The sequence below is a fragment of the Rattus norvegicus genome, chromosome 13 (assembly GCF_036323735.1).
Source record: "Rattus norvegicus strain BN/NHsdMcwi chromosome 13, GRCr8, whole genome shotgun sequence".
Classification (NCBI taxonomy): domain Eukaryota; kingdom Metazoa; phylum Chordata; class Mammalia; order Rodentia; family Muridae; genus Rattus; species Rattus norvegicus.
The window spans coordinates 90,336,368-90,341,893 of record NC_086031.1 but is presented as its reverse complement, the minus strand read 5'-3'; the positions used below and the strand labels follow the sequence as shown (position 1 = coordinate 90,341,893).

At 42.8% G+C, this 5,526-nt stretch overlaps 1 long non-coding RNA gene across 3 annotated transcripts in view; it reads left to right on the top strand.

The window, feature by feature from the left end:
• The window catches only part of LOC103692325 (uncharacterized), a 42,203-nt gene that overhangs the window by 124 nt on the left and 36,553 nt on the right, over positions 1 to 5,526 (top strand). For all 3 annotated transcript variants that reach the window (XR_005492658.2, XR_010057294.1, XR_001840917.3), the window contains exons 2-3: positions 672 to 771; positions 5,267 to 5,424. This is a non-coding gene — a long non-coding RNA (uncharacterized LOC103692325). The remainder of the gene's footprint in view (positions 1 to 671; positions 772 to 5,266; positions 5,425 to 5,526) is intronic.

Genomic DNA, 5,526 nt, shown 5'->3' with positions numbered 1-5,526 from the left:
GTAGGAACTCTGCCGCCAATGGCCAATGCCAGCTCGAACTCGGTGAAGCTAGAATCGAAAGGTCCGCTTGTCTGTGAGGGGAGGGGGACGATGGTAAAGGGGCTGGCGAGAGAAGAGACCCGCGCCCCGGAAGTTGCGTTCTCGCCGGTGCTGTTGGGAGTTGTAGTTCTCCTTTGATCAAGACGTCGGATCCAGGAACAGGCGCTCTAATGAATGAATGCCCAACTTGGTTTCAAACTTGTTTTGTTGTTTTAAGCCTGGAAAAAGAGCCCGGCTCATTTGTTGGTCCCTGGTCAACCCCACAGTCTTTCATCTCCGAAACGTCCTCACCTCTATGCAAATTGAAGTTGAGTTTTCTACAAGGCTTTCATGTTGCAATAGTATGATTATAAGCTGCTCTTACTCACTTTATCCATTATCTGGCCCTATCCCTGATACGAGTTGGGAAAATGTTATTTTTACAACTTAACAACTGAATGGCCTTATGGTTCACAGACATTAAACCTTGCATATTGTTGACTGTCTTGGGTCACATTTCCTAATGTTATCAAGGAAAGAAAAAACCCTCTGGTTTCACTTCCTCTTAATGGACTTTTAAAAACGCACTATTTTTAGAAGTCACACAGCCAAACTGTATTTAATTTAGTCTCTCACTGTCTTTGCCCCAGCAGACTCCTCTGACTGAAGCTATCTATCTGAGTGTGATATTAAGAATCTTCCCGCCCATGTCCTTGGAAAAAAGCTGTTCTCTCTCTTGCCCTCCATATAAAGGTACCATTTGCCATCCTCCCTGCCCTCTGGGTTCACCTTTAATATCCTAACAACTGAGTGAATTAGTTATTACTGGGGAAAGGAACTCAAAAGACACACGTTGATATTTTCTGTTGGATTACTTTTCTTTAGAATTATAAAACACCAAACACCCATTAATATACAAATATTAGTCAACACATAGCGGCTAGTGCACCAGTAAACGAGACCACTACCTGAGTGACCCTCCATATGTTCCCTCAACAAGTCTCTAGAGAATGCCCATGTCTGCAGCCCCGAGAGAGCTGGTCTTTGTTGAGGAGCTACTCCATCTAACTTTCCAAGTAAATCTTTTTCTTTGCCCAAACGAACTGCTTTTAAATCATTAGATTTTCTGAGTGAAGCAGTGAGTGTGGACTTACACTTATAGAAAATTCCCAGATCCGGCTAATGTCTTTTCTTTGTAATAAAATACTGTGGTAAAAAAAAAATGTGTATATATTCAACTTATGTAAAATTTAAAATGCATATTTTTAATTAATTAATTTATTTATTTTTATTGAATATTTTCTTTATTTGTATTTTATTTTGTTGTTGTTGTTATTTTGTCTTTTTTTTTTTTTTCTGGAGCTGAGGACCGAACCCAGGGCCTTGCGCTTAGCTAGGCAAGTGCTCTACCGCTGAGCTAAATCCCCAACCCCCTAAAATGCATATTTTAAATATGCCTATTTTATAACTCATAGAAGCAGAAGGATAGTCGTTTAATGTCAAGAAATCTGCACACATATGTGTATGAAGAAGGAAAAAAATGGGAGTCAAGAATGGAAATATTGCTCTTACCCTGTCTTACTTCTCTCTTACTCTTTGTTCTTCTCTGTTCTTGCCCCCTTCCCCTCCCCTTCCCACATGCCCACGACCGGATGCTTTTCCTCTCTTCTTCTACTCTTCTCTTATTAAACCTCTCCACATGAGAAAAAAAAAAAGAATGGAAATACTGGGCTGAGAGATGGCTGAACAGTTTATAACTGGCTGCCTTTCCAGAGTACCTGGGTTCAGTTCCCAAAATCCTCATGGTGACTCACAACTGTCTATAACTTCAGTTCCCAGGGGTTCTGATCCCTCTTCTGGTCCACCAGGCACCAGCCATCCATGAGGTTTATAGACATACATGCAGGCAAAACACCCATACACACAAAATAATAGTTTAAAGAAAGCAGGGCATCCTGGGGCTGGAGAAATGTCTCAGTAGTTAAGGAGGAACAGAATTTGATTCCAGCACCAAAAATGGATGGCTCACGACCACCTATAACTCCAGCTCCAGGGGATCTGACTCTTTTGGCTTCTGTGAACACCCACCCAGATACTCTCTCTCACACAGAAACACACACACACACACACACACACACACACACACACACACACACACTTAAAAATAGGATAATTTATTTTATAAAGCAGGATATCCTAACACAGGCTTGCAACTCTAGCACTGAGGAGACTAAGGCAGCAGCCTGAGTTTGAGGTCGCCCTGAGCTGTATAGTGAGACCTTGTTCAGAAAAGAGGCCTTAACAACCTAATGGAAGAGGATGGACAGAGAACCAGGAGGGATCTGCAAAATCAATGTAAATAAGGAACAAATGCACCTCTCTATTTCCCAGTATCCACTTAGGTTGACTTCTTAGCATTCATAGAAGTAAAATGTAAGAGGAGATTGTGGTAATGTTTATACCACTCATACACTGAAAATAGTTTTGCCAAATATCTTGGATTTGGAGGGAATACCAAAAAGCATTCTCCTAAAGTGCTGGTGGTTCAAACAGACAATCCTTGCCTGCAAGACAATGTGGAAGTGCATGCAAAGGACATAAAAGGAAAAGATGATAAAAGTTTTTAATTCTGCAATTAGTCTTCAAGAGATTTATCTTAAGAAGATTGCCATTTCAGAGGATAAAGATGTAAGTGTGGGGTTGGGGATTTAGCTCAGTGGTAGAGCGCTTGCCTAGGAAGCTCAAGGCCCTGGGTTCGGTTCCCAGCTCCAAAAAAAAGATGTAAGTGTGTCCTTCGTTTACAGTAAAAACAGAGAGATAAAATATTCAACAGCAGGTGGAAAGTTAAATCAGTCTGGCCCACTTACAGTGAAAGAATGTAAAGTATGGCATTAATGCTTAAGAATGCTCAGGAAGGGGTTGGGGATTTAGCTCAGTGGTAGAGCGCTTGCCTAGCAAGCACAAGGCCCTGGGGTCAGTCCTCAGCTCCGGGGAGGGCGGGGGTGGGGGGAAAAATGCTCAGGAAGTCATGATTAAAGAAAAAGCACCACACATTTCACATGAACTGTACACCAAAACTTATCAAAACAAGTTCATATACATTAAAAACAGATAAAATGAGCTGGAGGGATGGCTCAGTGGTTAAGAACACTGGCTGCTCTTCCAGAGGTCCTTAAGTTCAATTCCCAGCAACCACATGGTGGCTCACAACCATCTGTAATGGGATCCATGCCCTCCTGTGTGTCTAAAGACAGCTACAGTGTACTCATATATACTAAATAAATAAAAAATTAAAAAATTTAAAACAACAACAACAACCAAAAAAATCAGATAAAATAAGGAGTCAATATTTCTAAATAGTAGTATGACAGATTTTTCTTTTATTCCTTCTCCATGCATTTGTGCTTTTTAATCAGGCAGTTAATTAATATGCTGTATGTGTGTGTGCTTGCTTCTCTCTGTGTATCTTCCCTTCCCCACATTCCCCCCTCCCCGTGTGTGTGTGTGTGTGTGTGTGTGTGTGTGTCTGTGTGTCTGTGTGTCTGTGTGTGTCTGTGTGTGTTGGTCAGAGAACAGCTAACCAAGTCAGTTCTCTCTTTCCACTATGTAGATTCTGGGGATTGAACTCAGGCCTTGAGGCTTGGTGGCAAGTATACATGGCCCCTGAGCCATCTAGTCAGCCCACAGAAAATATTTGAGTTCTGCTATAATTAGAAAATAGATACTCGTCTAGAGGTCAGTGGACATCTGGACTCGTGATGGATTGGTGACATGAGAAGGAAGGACATGACATTTGTTCCAAGTGTCGTCCTGCCTCAGATGACAATAGTCATTGCTGGATGTGTCTCTGTAGAAACTGTTCTTCAATAGCCGGAGCTTTATGTAATACTCAGGAGGAAAATATAAAATAGAATATAGAGGTGGGCAGAGTCACTACTGCCACTGCTGGATGATTTCTAAGGAGCTATGGCGTGCAAGATGACAGGAACAGACTGTTCTGTCCTGAAAGGTCATCCCAACAATAAGGCATTGATGACAGAGACTTGAGCACCTTTTCGAGCATGAAGGTGTATAACAGAAGCTATAGTCTCTACCCCAGGGGTGATTTCTAAGTAGTTCTCACTGTTTCTAGGAATCTCTGTACAGCATTTCACCAGTGCAATTTACAGATACTCCTGGGTAGCCAGCATTTAAGTCATTCTATCATCTGAAGAGCTAGTGAGGATGGGATTGCAAAGATAAAATGTCACAGAGGAAAAAGCACTTCTGTGTTGTCCAAACTCAGAAATGTTTAAATACATTAGAGAGTCCATACTGCCTTATAGGAATCGTGGAAAATCTAATCAGGTGCCTAACAGACACACTGTGTGGACAGTAATTTAGTCTCCAAAGTACAGGAATAGCTCGGTGTGGAAAGACTAGCATTGATGGTGTGTAAAGCAAAGGAAAACAACGTGGAAACAACTCAGGTAGCCAACAAACTCAGACTCAGTTCTGGGGAAGAAAGGGAGGTTATCTGACCCAGCAGTGGCCTATGGTCCTACCAAGGACACTCACTGGGCATCACAAAGACACAGATGAGCAATGCCATGCCACAGAAGAAAAAGAGATTGCTGAAAGGAGGGAGGTAATGTGGGGGATGTGGAAGTCAACCTCATGAAGGAAAAAGTGGGATGGAGAGCGAGGCACCTTGGGCTCCCACCACTCCTTGAAGAGTCCTGATCTCCCTTACATGGCATTAGATCTAGGATGGCTGCTCCCTCATGGAAGTCTTAACAGGTCTCTCTCTCTCTCTCTCTCTCTCTCTCTCTCTCTCTCTCTCTCTCTGTCTCTCTCCCTCTCCCCCTCTGTCTCTCTCTCTCTGTCTCTCTCTCCCTCTCTCTCTGTCTCTGTCTTTCTCTGTCTCTGTCTCTCTGTCTCTGTCTCTGTCTCTCTGTCTCCCCCCCCCCTCTCTCTCTCTCTCACACACACACACACACACACACACACACACACACACACACACACACATCCTTCATCCCCCACTTCTGAATTACCTCATCAGGTAGGGTTTTCCTTGGAGCAAGGTGACGTGATGGTATGGTGAGATATGATTGGCCAGGGATATAGGGGCTTGGGATTGGCTTAAACACTATATAAGCTTGTGCACTGCACAAGAAACTCAGATCTGCATCCTGATGCTAGTCTCTGGAGTCTGATTCCCTGGATTCCTCATGTGACTCCATTGTCTTTCACCCTCCCATTCTAGGTCCTAATCCCACAAGGGAAAAAGAATAAGGAAGTATGGCTGGACACTGTGTGAGGGCTCCTTCCTTCCCTGTCATGGATTAAACCCTAATCATCCAAAGTCAGGAGAATTGAGATGAGAAATATGCATCTCCAACTGAGGCACAAAGGTTCCCGGAGGTCAGTGTGTTTCATAAAAATGTGTTTTCTCAAAGATTGTTTCTGAAAATACATGTATCGGCAGCAACAGGCTATTATGACTTAGAAAAAAAATTGAAAGCT